Source organism: Piliocolobus tephrosceles, chromosome 20 (assembly GCF_002776525.5).
Source record: "Piliocolobus tephrosceles isolate RC106 chromosome 20, ASM277652v3, whole genome shotgun sequence".
In the NCBI taxonomy this organism is placed as follows: Eukaryota; Metazoa; Chordata; class Mammalia; order Primates; family Cercopithecidae; genus Piliocolobus; species Piliocolobus tephrosceles.
In genome coordinates, this window is record NC_045453.1 from 43,756,908 (window position 1) to 43,772,262 (window position 15,355).

Sequence of the window (15,355 nt, forward strand, 5' to 3'; positions counted from 1 at the left end):
TTATTTCCACTAGGGTGAAGCCAACTTCCTTACTGTTGTCCTGTCCACATGCTTTGGGGTGGCCCAGAGTGTCTCGGTGTTCCCCTCTATGCCTCTGAAGCCCTTATATCCATACTAAACTTTTAAAAGAATCACTAATCAATCTCTTGTTATAGGTCTGTTCATATTTTCCATTTCTTCTTTTTTCCAATTTTTAAAATTGTAGTAAAATACATACAACATAAAAGTTACCATCTTAACCATTTTAAGTGTACAATTTAGTGGTATTAAATACATTTATAAAGTTGTGCAACCATTACTACCATCCATCTCCAGAACTCTTTCATCTTGTAAAACTGAGACTACATACCCATCAAACATTAACTCCCTTTCTCCCAGTCCCCAGCAGCCACCATTCTACTTTCTATAATTTTGATTACTCTAAATACTTCATATAAGTGAAATCACACAGTATTTGTCTTTTGTGATTGATTGGCTTTTTAAATATAACCCTCCTCTCACATACATATGTAATATATGTATGTATATATACATACATATGTGTATATGTATATATTACTGTTTAATTTCTATTTGAAAAAATAGAATTATGATACATACATACCCCCCAAACAGAATATTTTACGTAAAGAACAGAGACTTTGATAGAAAAGGGTAATTTCAATTCCTTTTTTTTTTAAGTTTTACTTTAGGTTCAGGGGTACATGTGCAGGTTTGTTATATAGGTAAACTCATGTTGTGAGGGTTTGTTGTACAGACTATTTTGTCACCCAGGTACTAAGCCTAGTATTCAATAGTTATTTTTTTCTGATTCTCTCCCTCTTTTCACCTGGCTTTTTTCCCTTAGCATAATGTCCTCAGGTTTAATCCATATTGTAGCATATGTCAGAATTTACTTCCTCTTTTCAGCTGAATAATATCCCATTGTATGTATATGTTGCATTTTGCTTGTCAATTTTTTCTGGCAACGGACACTTGGGGTGCTTTCATGTTTTAGCATTGTGAATGATACTGCTATGAACATGGGTGTACAAATATCTATGTGAGACCCTGCTAGGGTTTTATAGTGTTACTCAGTTTCCTATTTCCTTGATGATCTACTAATTATTTTATCCACTATTAAAAGTGGAATATTGAAGTCTCTGATGATTATTGTTGAATTAGTTCTCCTTTCAGTTCTATCAGTTTCTGCTTCATGTATTTTCAGACTCTGTTGTTAGGTGCATATATGTTTATAATTGATGTATTTTCCTGAATAATTGACCATTTTATTATTGTAAAATGTCCTTCTTTGTCTCTAATAACTTTTTTTTTTTTTACTTAGTCCATTTTTTTCCTGATATTGGAATAGCCACTATATCTTTCTTTTGGGTACTGTTATAGTAATATCACAGTTTCCATACATTCTGCCAATCTCTAAAATTTAATTGCAGAGTAATCCAATTTCCATACATTCTGCCAATCTCTAAAATTTAATTGGAGAGTAATCTATTTACATTTAATGTAATTATTGATAAGTTAGGATCTATGTCTGCCATTTTAATATTTGTTTTCTGATTTTCTCATGTTCCTCTATTTCTCAATTACTGTTTTATGTTAGACTTTTCCTAATGTATCACTTAATTCTCTTATTGTTTCTTGTAAAGTCAGTCTGTTAGCAATAAACATTTTTGTTTATGCAGAAATATCTTACTTTCTCCTTCATTTTAAAAGAATAATTTTGTTGGATACATAATTCTTGGTTGACATGATTTTTCTTTCAGCACTTTGAATATGTCAACTCATTGCCTTCCTACCTCCGCTGTTTCTGATGAGAAATCCATTGTTTTTCTTATTACAGATCCCTTGTATATGATGATTTGCTTCTCTCTCTGATTTCAAGATTCTCTCATAGTCTTTATCTTTTTGACAGTTTATTATGTGTCTACATGTTGATCTCTTTGAATTTATCCTACTTGGAGTATTTTTGAGGTTCTTGAATATATAGATTCATGTATTTCATCAAATTTGGGGATTTTTTGGCCATTACTTTTTCTACTATTCCTTCCATTCCTCTATTACTCCTTTTCTGGGACTCCTGTTATGCATGTTGGTCCACCTGGTGGTGTTTCTTAGGCTCTGTTCACTTTTCTTCATTCTTTTTGTTGTTGTTCCTCATACTATGTAGTCTGAATCTGTATTCATGCCCATCAGTTCTTCTGCCTGCTCAAATCTACTATTTAACACCTCCAGTAAATTTTTAATTTCAGTTATTATAATTCTCAACCAAATAATTTCTTTGGGGTTCCATTTAATAGTTTTTACCTCATTAATATTTTCTATTTGGTAGGACATCATTCTCATCCTGTCTTTTGGATGCTTTTTAAACAGCAGAAAAAATATTTGTTTCTATCAAATCAAAAAGTATGAATAAATCTTCAAGCAAGATAAAAAAATGATCAATAATACAATTAATAAGATAACATGTACAGATCACACTGCAGGTTTAGATACTTTGCATTAAAGCACATATACCAAGATGAAGAGAGCCAGCAACTGTTGCACTGAGGGAAAGTACTCTGCCTCATGGTACATGCATGACCTCTGGAAAACTCTAGCTGACATTCCACAGGACAGTAAACAAAGAGACAGGTCATCATTGGGTTAGAGAGCTGATCTGAGCTTGACAGGGATCACAGTGAAATGCCATTGTAACTCAACAATTTCCCCAGAGATCCATTCATCTCAAAAACAGGAATATATAAAAATCAGTAGTACAAATTCTCATAAAACTAGAAAAGCCCTCTAAGCCCTACTATCCTTGGAGTTTACATAAAGATTGAGTTTTCATTTTTCTTCCCTTGACTCTTCTCTAAATTAAATAAAAAGTTTATTTTTATTTAGTATACTTTTAACTTTATAGCCAAAACCTTAAAATGAAGAATGGGTTAATAAAATGAATTATACACATTCCAAACCTAAGGAAAATCTCCAAGGTGGTCTGCTCCTTTGAAAAGTTTTAAACAGGAAATATTTTATTTAAAGAATGACATTGTACTTCCTGGAATAACCTAATTATTACCAGAGGAAGGAATTCGTATCTATGCCATACAAGAACTTTCACTTTATTTACTTATTTTTTTTTGAGATAGAGTTTTGCTCTTGTTGCCTAGGCTGGAGTGCAACAGTGCGATCTCGGCTCACGGCAACCTCTGTCTCCTGGGTTCAAGCGATTCTCCTGCCTCAGCCTCCCGAGTAGCTGGGATTACAGGCATGCACCACCACACCTGGCTGATTTTGTATTTTTAGTACATATGGGGTTTCTCCATGTTGGTCAGGGTGGTCTCAAACTACCGACCTCAGGTGATCCCCCCACCTCGGCCTCCCAAAGTGCTGGGATTACAGGTGTGAGCCACCGCACCCAGCCAAGAACTTTCACTTGTTGGGAAATGTTTTACTAAATCTTTTTCAAACCACACACAAACAACACACACACACACACACACAATGATCAAATTGGGGAATTCCCTGAGGTATACAGATAATGGCAAGGGTAATGGCAGTGTGTGCTTCAGAGGCACAACATAATGGACATCGAAAGGGAAGGTGAGGAACATGAGCTTGCCTCCTCCGCAGATGAGCCTGGACCCAAGCCCAGTGGACTTTACAGCCTTTTATTTCTATTATAAATGGGGACTTAGGGAGGAGGATTAAGGGCTCAGACTCTCCACTGGTGCTTCCTTTGCTTAAGCCAAGGAAAAAACAACAAACAGAGGTGAACATCACTTTGGTGAGCTCTGCTATTCTTGATGTGAGGTCACAAGCAGAGCCAAGCCGACTGAGAACTCGGGGTTGTTTGGGACATGACACAAGTAGTTAACATCTTCCTGGATGTTCAGTCTTCTGAGTCGGGAAAGCCTGGGCTGGAGTACCACCTCCACTGTTCACTGGCAGCAGAAGCCTGGCCAAGATGCTTCACATCCCCAACCCTTCCAAGTGTGGAATCATGTCTCTCTCATAGAATGCTAGGAAGATTAAATGAGATGTTTGTAAAGTCCTAAAACTACACATTTTACTCATTTGGCCTTCAGTAATTGGTGCCTATCATAAGTTTGTCTTAGTGTTTCAGGGTGTTAAATAGCAGCATTTCCAGGTTCTAAATAAGTAGAAACCTGTTAGGATAATGGAAGCAAACTGAATTACGAGCTGGGTAGAATGGCAGAATGTGAGATCAGGTCGAAATCTTAGGGACTATCAAAACCACTCTGCTTAAAGGTGAAAGTGCTGCACGTGGGGCTGTAGAAGGAAAACCAAGAAAAGATGTCCCTTTAATTTTACTCTTTGTCAAAATATTTTCAAGATTATTAATTTTTACAAAATTGTTTAAGGGAAAACTAGAGAGTTTGTTGAAGAAAGCCAGAACGGGGATTTTTTTAAAGCCACTGACCAGGAAATAAGCATTGTCTTTTAAAGACCGTGGAAAAGGGCCAGGCGTGGTGGCTCACACCTGTAATCCTAGAACTTTGGGAGGCCTAGGTGGGTGGATCACCTGAGGCCAGGAGTTCAAGACCAGCCTGGCCAACATGGCAAAACCCTATCTCTACTAAAAATACAAAAGTTAGCAGGGTGTGGTGGTACATGCTTGTAATCCCAACTACTTGGGAGGCTGAAGCAGGAGAATTGCTTGAACCCAGGAGATGGAGGTTGCAGTGAGCCGAGATTGTGCAACTGTACTCCAGCCTGGGGGACAGAGCGAGACTCTGTCGAAAAAAAAAAAAAAGACCATGGAAAAGGTGTTTGTCTCCTATTGGTCTCACCCTGCAAAGGACCCTCAGCTGCTGAGCAATTTCAGCAAAAGCAAATGCTGTTGAGACTTACTGAGTGACTCGTTGTTGGGTAGAATTGTCTATCTGGAAAGGAAGGATGGATGGGGGAGTAAAGTATGGAATCAGGGATCAGGCCATTTCTTATACCTCACCCAAACGCCAAAGGCAAAGATCACATTGGAGGATCTGCTAAACACAAAAGGAAGAAAGAAGTTTGAAGATTTTTCTGCTTCTGAAAAAGTACACACTTTCCTCTTTTGAATTATCCACATAATAACTTCAGCTCTACTTTTCCTAGTTTGCAGAAACCAGTTATATGGCAGTACTACTCTAAATTGTGCAATTTTCCTCATATCAGACTTGTTTTTCTCTATACCTGGTTCCCCAGGAAACCTGAACTTTATCTACGTGTCTGATATGCACCCTATCTCCATCAGCCGGCATTCAATTGCAGCTCTAAATTCTGAAGTGTTCAGAGTCAATACAATGCACTGATGTTTCATTGACCTGGGCTGGGCGCTTTTATCCCATAAACCTAAAAAGTGAACAATCTTATTTTGTTGTAATTGAGAGGATGAGGACAAGACAGATCTATATTTCCACTAAGGTAGCCAAAGAACGCTCACATGAAAGGACAAAGGGAGAGGAACCGGCAAGAGTCTTGGCACTCTTTATAAGGAAGATGCACTCGTTATGGAACAGGATATATGTGGCAGTGAATTGACTGGGGACTCGCTGGGACATCTTCAGAAAGTAAATCTTGGGTTTCAGCACAACTAACGGGGTGAAATACGCATCTTTTTTCTCACCAGTGTGAAGGATTAGAAGTCACTCCTAGGAATAGAAAAGGACATTCTCTGGGGATAGTCATGATGTATGATTTTTAAGGCAGGAATAAATTCCATTGTCCTTCCCAGAAGACAGCAAGAATTATTCAAGGTGGCCACCAAGTCTGGAAACAAGGCAAATATTTTAAATGGTTTATTAATATTGCATTAGAATGAATGACAAAACATTAATATCTAATTCTAGACTTTATGGCCACCTCATAGAATGAATCTTTGGAATATAAAAAATAACACTTTTGTTTTCCCTTAATCATGAAACTGTTACACTCAGTCGAGAAACAGCTATTGCAACATTTGTTCAACCTCAAAGCTCCATTACCTTTACCAACTATTTATAATATTCTTGGGCCACTCACAGGAGAAAAACACTATCAGCATTGAGAGAGAGCAGCATTTTCAAAATACGTTTTCTTTTCTTAAACAAAAAGCTTAACTATACTACTAGTCCAGTAATTCCATGTGGTCTTATCACTTCTATTCATAAGATATAATCTGGCTGGGCGCAGTGGCTCATGCCTGTAATCCCAGCACTTTGGGAGGCCAAGGCTGGTGGATCGCCTGAAGTCAGGAGTTGGAGACCAGCCTGGCCAACATAGTGAACCCCGTCTCTACTAAAAACACAGAAAATCAGCTGGGTGTGGTGGTGGGTGCCTATAATCCCAGCTACTAGGGAGGCTGAGGCGGGAGAATCACTTAAACCCATGAGGCGGAGGTTGCAGTGAGCCAAGATGGCACCATTGCACCCAGCCTGGGCAACAAGAGCAAAACTTCGTTTCAAAAAAAAAAATAAAAACGATATAATCTTTCAACATTTATGTAGGTGAATACGTCTTATGTTTTTTGAGAAGTCCCAAAAGACTTTGAGAGTTCCCAAAAGACTTTTAGGAGTTTAATTTTTTCACAGTAAAAGAAAGGAGCAGTGTCAATCTATGAGAGTCAGACCAGCCGTTTAAATAAGACCCTCTTCATAGCTCAGTTACCAGTGCATGAAGAGATTCAATACAGTCAATAAAGGCCCCTTGCTCTCATTTATTAGAAAGAAGGATTTGAGAGGGATAAGAGCATTAACTATCCACATTATTTAATAGCTTATATTTAATAGCCTAAGAAGACAGAAAACAGATGTCAAAAAATACAGTTTCAAAAATAAAGGGCCGGGAGCAGTGACTCACTCCTGTAATCCAAGCACTTTGGGAGGCCGAGGCGGGTGGATCACCTGATGTCAGGAGTTCAAGACCAGCCTGGCCAACATGGTGAAACCCTGTCTCTACTAAAAATACAAAAATTAGCTGGGTGTGGTGGCAGGCACCTGCAATCCTGGCTATATGGCAGGCTGAGGCAGGAGAATCGCTTGAACCCGGGAGGCAGAGGTGGCAGTGAGCCAAGATCATGCCATTGCACGCCAGCCTGGGTAACAGAGTAAGACTCCATCTCAAAATAACTAAAAAAAAATAAAATAAAAATTAAAAAAATAGAAGCCAAATCCTTTCATCCCAGGATGTCTGAAAAGGAGAGATTCTGTGAAGCATGGATGCAGAAAAGGAGTTATTCCTACCAGAATAAACGAACTGTGGACACAGTCACTGAAGACCAGGGAAACAATTACCTGATTCCTCAAGTTACCTGTTCACTTTATTTGTCATTGTTATTTTTGTCAGTGTTTTCATATGTATTCAGTGACCTGGAAACCTTTTTGGTGAACTTTTATTTATTTTTAAAGAACAAGATTGTTAATTGATTAGTATAAATAAATGCTATTTGTTTTCTCTGCAACCATTTAGACAAGGCTTATCCCAACCTCAGCTCTATTGACATTTTGGGCCTACAAATTCTTCACTTGAGAGGCCTTGTATTGTGCATTGTATGGTGTTTAGCAACATCCTGGGTCTCTACAATGACAATAGAAACTTTACCCTCCCCAAGTTTTGACAAAAATATCTCCATACTTTGCCAAAAGTCCACTAAAGGCTGAAATTTTCCCTGGTTGAGAATCACTGGTGTAGACCTATTTCCCAGAAACCCTCTTCTCCAAGTAGGAGGGCTGCCTGTGAGGCCTGTGTAAGTGGGTAGGCTGTGATAACCGTCACACATCACTATTGAAAGTGATTCCATGTCATTCCTCTGGGATGCCTCAGTGTCCCTTCAGTTATTTCCTTCCAAGTTTGACGGAGTACTTAAGAATTTTGTCCATTCACAATATTTCCCTCATAGTGCTCTCATAGGGTGGAAATGGCCTTGGAAGAAGGAGCCAAAAAATTCCTGGAATCTTCTGTCTCTCTGTGACCATTATTAACATATTTTAACTAAGATGTTTAAATGATACTGATATATATATGTATATTTTTAAAATTTTGCTTAATTTTATTAGATGTAGAGAAAGATGATTTGTAAATTCTGCCATCTTATCCTAGAAATACCTTTTATCCACAGAATAAAGTTGAAATTTCTTATTTTGATATGTGATACTCTTCACAGGTTGGCACTTGTTTTCTTTCTTCAACCTCAGTGTTCAGAACTTACCCACACATATCCAAAAAATGTCCATGCTCTGTGAAGCATGCAATTTGTATTCATCAAAGACGGCTCATTCTATCCCCTAGAAGCATCCACTGCTGTTGACATCTCACTGTTTGGGTCTGTTGCCAGGAAATGTACTAGGAGACACCAACATATACTGTTAGATAATAGCAATTATTATTATCTAATAGTAATCTTATAGAAAGCTCTGTAATTGTAATCTTGTAGAAAGTAGATGATATCCCGGTGAGCAACTGGGTGAAGGTAGCATAAGCAAGTGTTCCTTTGGAGCTGTAGGTGTCTTAATCTCTTAACATTTTACGAAACAGAACAAATAGCTGTCATAAACATGACACTTCCAGGACACCCTTCGTTATCAGATTTTAATTCCATAATTAGTTCCAGAATATTTTGGTTCTCACATTTTCCTACACTTACATTATGAGAGTAGCCATTCAAATAACCTCCCATCCTCTGGCTTTATTCCAGTAAATCCATTTTTCACAGCTCCAGAGTGACCTCTCTAAAATGTATCTACTATTTGAAGCTTTCAGTGATTCCCCAATGCCTGTTGGTTAAAAAGAAAACTAACGTGGCTGGTAAGATCTCTCACCATCTTTCTTGTCACTCAGCGCTCTAGCTGAATGTAATGTCACTATTATCTTGTACAAGTCAGCAGCATAGCACTGCATGGTTTTCATTACCCTTCAAGACAAACCTGCAGCAGGGAAGTGGCAAGAGGTGGGCTCAATTCTGATTGAGGACTGAATACAAGAATAGGAAGCCTTGTGGTTTTTCATAGCAGTTTCATGGCTCTAATTTTTATTCTAATAAGACTAATATTAATTATGTTCTCTCATTTTTACTTTTTTGCAGCTATCTTCTTTACACGATTTATTATATCTTTATTTCAACAAGTCCTACAGAACACATGGAGTTCAAAAACTTGTATGGAAATTGGAGTCTTAAATGTTTGGGAGAATTTATAAAAAGAACACAGAAATTTGATGGTAGGCTGCATTTACAGAAAGAGCTGTCTGGGGCAAGTTGATTTAATTTTCTCAGAAAAGTTTTATTGAAAATGCCTAAAATTGTTGTATATCATTTATACACGATGATAAAAATTAAAAACTCAGGAATATTGGGTAGAAACAAATCTTCAAGGGTGCCAGCCCAAAATATTAACTATTAGCTATTAACTTGAATATTAATTATTAACTTGAGTTAATATAGATCATTTGTAAGTGAGATTGTCTCTTAGGAATCATATTCATGGTGGCTAGTCTCCAGAGCAGCTCACAGGTGCCTCCTTACTGCCTTACTCATAGTGTTCCAGAATGTTCTTCCATGAGGTACATGTATTCTGTGTTCCAGGCTCTTTGGATACAGGAGCACAAACACCTCAGTAAGAAGGTTTCCTCTGGTGAAGGAGGAGGTAGGAGTTTTTTCAGCTGTGATCTGGTAGCAGTGACATGGGTTCACTCAGGGTTCCTGACAGTAACTTGGGGCAAGAGTTATGGCATCATGTGTCCTGGCCTCCTTCCTGTAAAGTTCAGGGCTTTTCCTTCCAGGGTAAACTTCTAGACACATAGCTCTTTGACCTCTCAGACTTTCCTTTAGCAGAAATCTACTTATTACCTTTAGTAGCTGTTAGGAACCTGCCTTTCCAGAATTTAAGTTAGGGAGTACTATAAAGTGGGCAACCTAACTTACCTTTTGCAAAGGATAAATACAGCTTGTAACAACACTTTAAAAGTCTTTCATTTTCACTCCCTCTTTGAAATGCAGTATTTGTCATTAACTCAAAGCCCATATGTATAGGAGTCTGTCTTAATTATTATGGCTTACAGTGCAATTCTGAAATCTTTTAAAGGAAGTCTCCTATGTCTCCTATTCTTTTTTCTTTTTATGTACCCTTCTTTTTTTTTTTTCAAGTTCATGTTGGATGGGTAATGTGACGATGTCATAACAAGGTTCAAGGGTGGCACAGGTCACACATGTGTGTGAACACCCCATCGTCACACGAACTACAAAAGGATCTCCCATTGTTCTTTAACAAAATTTTCTTTGCTCTTCTCAGAAATTTTATCTTGTAAATGAACCTTAGTATCCAAATCCACTAAAAATCTCAAGTTAAAAAAATGTTATTGCATTTATAGATCAATATGCATGTAAGAAAAAGGAGGAATTAACATCTGTAAGTATTGAATCTTTTATAGAAATCATGTTTGTATTTTTTAAATTATATGTGCTTTTAGAAATATTCTCAGTAAAATTTTGTAACTTTCTTCTTGTAAATCTTAGATATTTTTTCATAGGTTAGTTTCTAGGTACTTAAAGTGTTTCTTGATGTCTAAAGGATGTAGTTTTAATGATGTTTTGTCACTGGAATTTGCAGATATATAAGAATGTTTTATTTCTTTCTTACATGGTTTTCTTACCAAAACTCTCTTTATAAAAATGACTATTTTTAGAGCAATTTTTCGGTTTACAGAAAATTTGGGCAAAAAAGGAATTCCCATAACCCCTTCTTCCTTCAATATAGTTTCTCCTGTTATTAACATTTTATATTAATGTGGAACATTTGTTACAATTGATGAACCACTATTGAAACATTATTAACTAAAGTTCATAGTTTACATTACTGTTCTTTCTTTGTGTTGTAATGTTCTATTTTTTTTGTTTGTTTTGTTTTTGAGACAGGGTCTCACTTTGTCACCCAGGCTGGAGTTAAGTGATGCAATTACAGCTCACTGCAGCCTCAGCTTTCCAGGCTCAAGGGGTCCTCCTGCCTCAGCCTCCTGAGTAGTTGGGACTGCAGGCATGCGGCACCACACCTGGCTAATTTTCATATTTTTTTGTATAGTTGGGTTGCCCAGGCTGGTCTCAAACTCCTAGGCTCAAGCAACACCACCCCTTGGCCTCCCAAAATGCTGGGATTACAGGAGTGAGCCATCACACCCAGGAAAAATCCATCGGTTTTGACAAATGCATGTCATGTACCTGCCATTGCAGTACTATCCAGAAGAGTTTTGCTGCCTTGAAAATCCCACGTGCTCCTCCTATTCATCCTTCCCTTCCTCCTCCTGAGTCTCTGGCAACCACTGATCATTTCATTGTCTCTACAGTGTTGCCTTTCCCAGAATGCTGTATAGTTGGAATCACAATGTATGCACCCTTTTCAGATTGACTTCTTTCCCCTAGGTTTTCAGTTTCTTTCATCACATATTTTGGAATATAACATTTGCAATTGCTGAGGGTTTTGTTTTACTTATAACTTTATATAACTTCATTATAACATAATTGTAAACCTTATTTCTTTGTTCTAAAGGTCTGAGTTGGGACCATAACAGTGGAAATCTTTTGAAGAATTTTTAATTTTCTCATTTATTCTAGCATTTCCCTATCCAATACAATGTTTATTCCAGGATTTTGGTTGATTTCATTCATCAGGTAAATATCTTCTCTCTTCCCGTACTTCTAAAATTTCTCTGGTCAGGTATGGCATTATTTTGTAATGGATAATTTTACAGTATCTATTAAAATGTTATTTTCTTTTTAAAAGTCAATTCCTTTAGGAAACTACAGTGATAGGTTTTTCTAATGTTGAACTATCCTTACACTTCTTGGTAAACCCTAATTGGCTGTGTCAGTCTTTTTTTACATTGCAGGATTTGTTTCTCTGCTATTTCAGTATATTTACCGTTAGGCTAATAAGTAGGATTTAGTTGTTTTAATTGTTCTTGTTGTTTTTAACTAAACAAATGCTTTGCTAACTTTCTACCTTTTCATCTATTTCTGGACCCATTGATTAAACACTGGGATTATGGAGCAAATTAATTTTGGTAAAAATTTTAATAATACCTCAAAGGAATGGTGTCTTTGAGATAAATTTTGTCTAACTTTTCAATTGTTGTAATTTTGGTTTCTTTTTATTTTTTAACTTGCTTTGTTTAAATTTTGATAAGCTGTATTTTCCTAAACATCTATTTTATCTAAACTTTCAAATCTTGAAATATTTGTGTATTTGTGTTTGTCTATGTATATACATTTTTGTAAACATGGAATATAAGTTTTTTAAATGTTTTGCAGTGTAATATTTATTTTTCCTGAAATTAATGACGTTTAACTTAATCTGAACTACAAATGATTGTCTGCCTCAGCAATATTGTGGCTATAGTACTAGCCATTACTGATTATGCCAACATTTTTATTACACCAATTTGTGTAATACTTTCCTTTGTCTTTTTTTCTTAGGTTTATTTGGCTGAATTTTTCCTAGGTTCTTGATTTGCACACATACTTTTTAAATTTTAGCCTTCCTTGTTCCCATTTAAGGCCAAGAATTATTTTTTGAGGACACTTTGGCTAAGAAGTATTTCCAATTTATAGTGTTACCAATATCTTTAATTCTGAAATCTAATTTCAGATGTGACTTATTATTAACCCAAGAGATCATGAGAAATTATTAAATTTGTGTACAGGCAACAAAAGCAAAAATAGACAAATGGAATTTAATTAAACTAAAAAGCTTCTGTATCCCCCCCAAAAAAAAATCAACAGAGTAAAATGACAACCTGCAGAATGGGAGAAAATATGTGCAAACTATGCATCCAACAAGGAATGAATATCCAGAATTTATAAGGAACTCAGACTACTAACAACAGCAAAAATAATCTCATCAAAAACTGGGCTAAGGATATCAATAGACATTTTTCAAAAGATGGCAAACAGGCCGGGCACAGTGGCTCAGGCCTGTAATCCCAGCACTTTGGGAGGCTGAGGCAGGTGGATCACCTGAGGTCAGGAATTGGAGACCGGCCTGGCCAATATATAGTGAAACCTCGTCTCTGCTAAATATTTGTGAAATTTTCAGTTTTCCTTCTGTTATTGCCTTCTGCTTTCATTTCATTGTGGCCAGAGAGATGCTTTGTGTTATTTCAGCCTTTTTATACTTATTGAAGATTATTTTGCAGCCTAACATACCTTGAAGAATATTTCATGTGCACTTGAGAAGCATACATAATCTGCTGTTGTTGGGTGAAGTGTTCTACATATGTCTGTTAGGTCTAGTTGGTTTACAGTGATACTTAAGTCTTCTATTTCCTTATTAATCTTCTATCTAGTTGCTCTATAGCTCAGTAATCCATTAGTGGAAATGGGGTACTGAAGTTTTCAACTATTATTATAAAACTGCCCGTTTCTCTTTTTAATTTTGGTAATTTTTGTTTCATATATATTATGGGGCTCACACTGTTACACATCTATGTTTATAATTCTAACTTCTTGATGGATTGACTTTTTCATAACATATAACATAACATAAACATAATATCATTCTTTGTCCCTTGTAACAATTTTTGATTTTTTTGTCAGATATTAGGACAGTCACCCCAGCTCTGTCTTGGTTACTATTTCCATGTAATATATGTTTCCTATCTATTCATTGTCTACCTCTTGTGCCTTTGGATCTAAAGTGAGTCTCTTGTAGATAGTACACAGTTGGCTCATATTTTAAAAATTCATTCTACTGATTTCTCCCTTTAAATTAAATAATACATTTATACTTAAAATAATTACTGATAAGGAAGCATTTACTTCTGCCATTTTGGGATTTGTTTTCTATATAGATTATATATTTTTCATTTTTCAATTCCTGCAATACTGCCTTCTTTTGTGTTTAATTGATGTTTTTAAGTGTATCATTTTGTATAAAAATTAGCCAAGCATGGTGGCACATGCCTATAATCCCAGCTTCTTGGGAGGCTGAAGCAGGAGAATCCCTTGAATCCAGGAGGTGGAGTTTGCAGTGAGCTGAGATTGTGGCTACTGCATTCCAACCTGGGCAACAGAGTGAGACTCTGTCTCAAAAACAAAAAAAAAGTGTATCAATTTGATTTCTTCTCTTTTCTTTTTCTCATTATCTTTTTAGTTATTTTCTTCATTGTTACTCTGGGAATTACAATTGTCATCTTAAATTTGTAGCACTCTAGTTTAAATTTATATCAACTTACTTTCAATAGTATATAAAAATTCTGCTCCTATGTAGCTTTGTCCTCTCCTTATATTGTTATTGCCACAAATGACATCTTCATATATTGTGTGACAATTAACATAGGTTTATAACGATTATTTACACATTTGTCTTTTAAATCACCTAGAAAAAAACAGGAGTTACAAGCCAAAAATACAATAATACTTTATATTTATATATGTAGCCACCATGTCTGGCTAATTTTTCTATTTTTTGTAGAGTTTGGGTCTTGCCATGTTGCCTGGGCTCAAGTGATCTGCCCACATCAGTCTCCCAAAGTGTCGGGATTACAGGCATGACACCTAGCTAGTTTTTTGTTTGTTTTTTCTCTTTCAGCACCTTAAATATTTATTCTACTGTCTTTTTGGCATCCACAGTATCTAAAGAAAAACCAACTGCTAATCTTATTAAGAATCTTTTGTAAGTGATGAGCCTCTTCTCTCTTCTTGCTTTCAAGATTCTCTTTGTGACTTTTGACACTCTGAATACAATGCATCTCAGTGTGAATCTCTTTGCATTTACCCTACTTGTGTAAGATTGGTGCAAAAGTAATTGTGGTTTTTGTTATTGAAAGTAATGGCAAAACTGCAATTACTTTTGCACCAGCTTATATAGTTCACTTAGCTTCTTGAATGTGTAGATTCATGTCTTTCATCAAATTGGGAGCGTTTTTAACCATGATTTCTTCAAATATATTTTCTGGTCCTTTCTTTCTTCTCCTTCTGGGACTCCCATTATATGTATGTTGGTATGCTTGATGCTGTCCCATAATTCTCTGAGGATTGGTTTATTTTTTTTAAAACAGCTTGAGACATCGACATATAAATATTATATATATTTAAAGTGTATAATTGGATGTTTTCATATGTGTACATTGTGAAATGATCACAACCAAACTAATAAACATATCCAGTACCTCTACATAGTTACCATTGTAAATGTATGTAATTAGATTTAAAATTTATCCTCTTAACAAATTATCACTATACAATACAACGTTGTTAACTGTCATTACCATGTTGTACATTGAATCTCCAGGAATTATTTATCTTTGTTAATTCTTCTGTATTCTTTTTGCTTCATACAATAGATCTCAATTAACCTTCCTTCAAGTTTGCTTATTCTTTATTCTGCTGTTGAACCACTCTAAT

At 36.1% G+C, this 15,355-nt stretch overlaps 1 non-coding gene across 1 annotated transcript; it reads right to left on the minus strand.

Moving 5' to 3' along the window:
* Nucleotides 1-10,109: 10,109 nt before the first annotated feature.
* On the minus strand, nucleotides 10,110-10,209 carry LOC111546542. The gene has a single exon (XR_002732811.1). It is a non-coding gene; the product is annotated as a small nucleolar RNA U13 (small nucleolar RNA).
* Nucleotides 10,210-15,355: the final 5,146 nt, after the last annotated feature.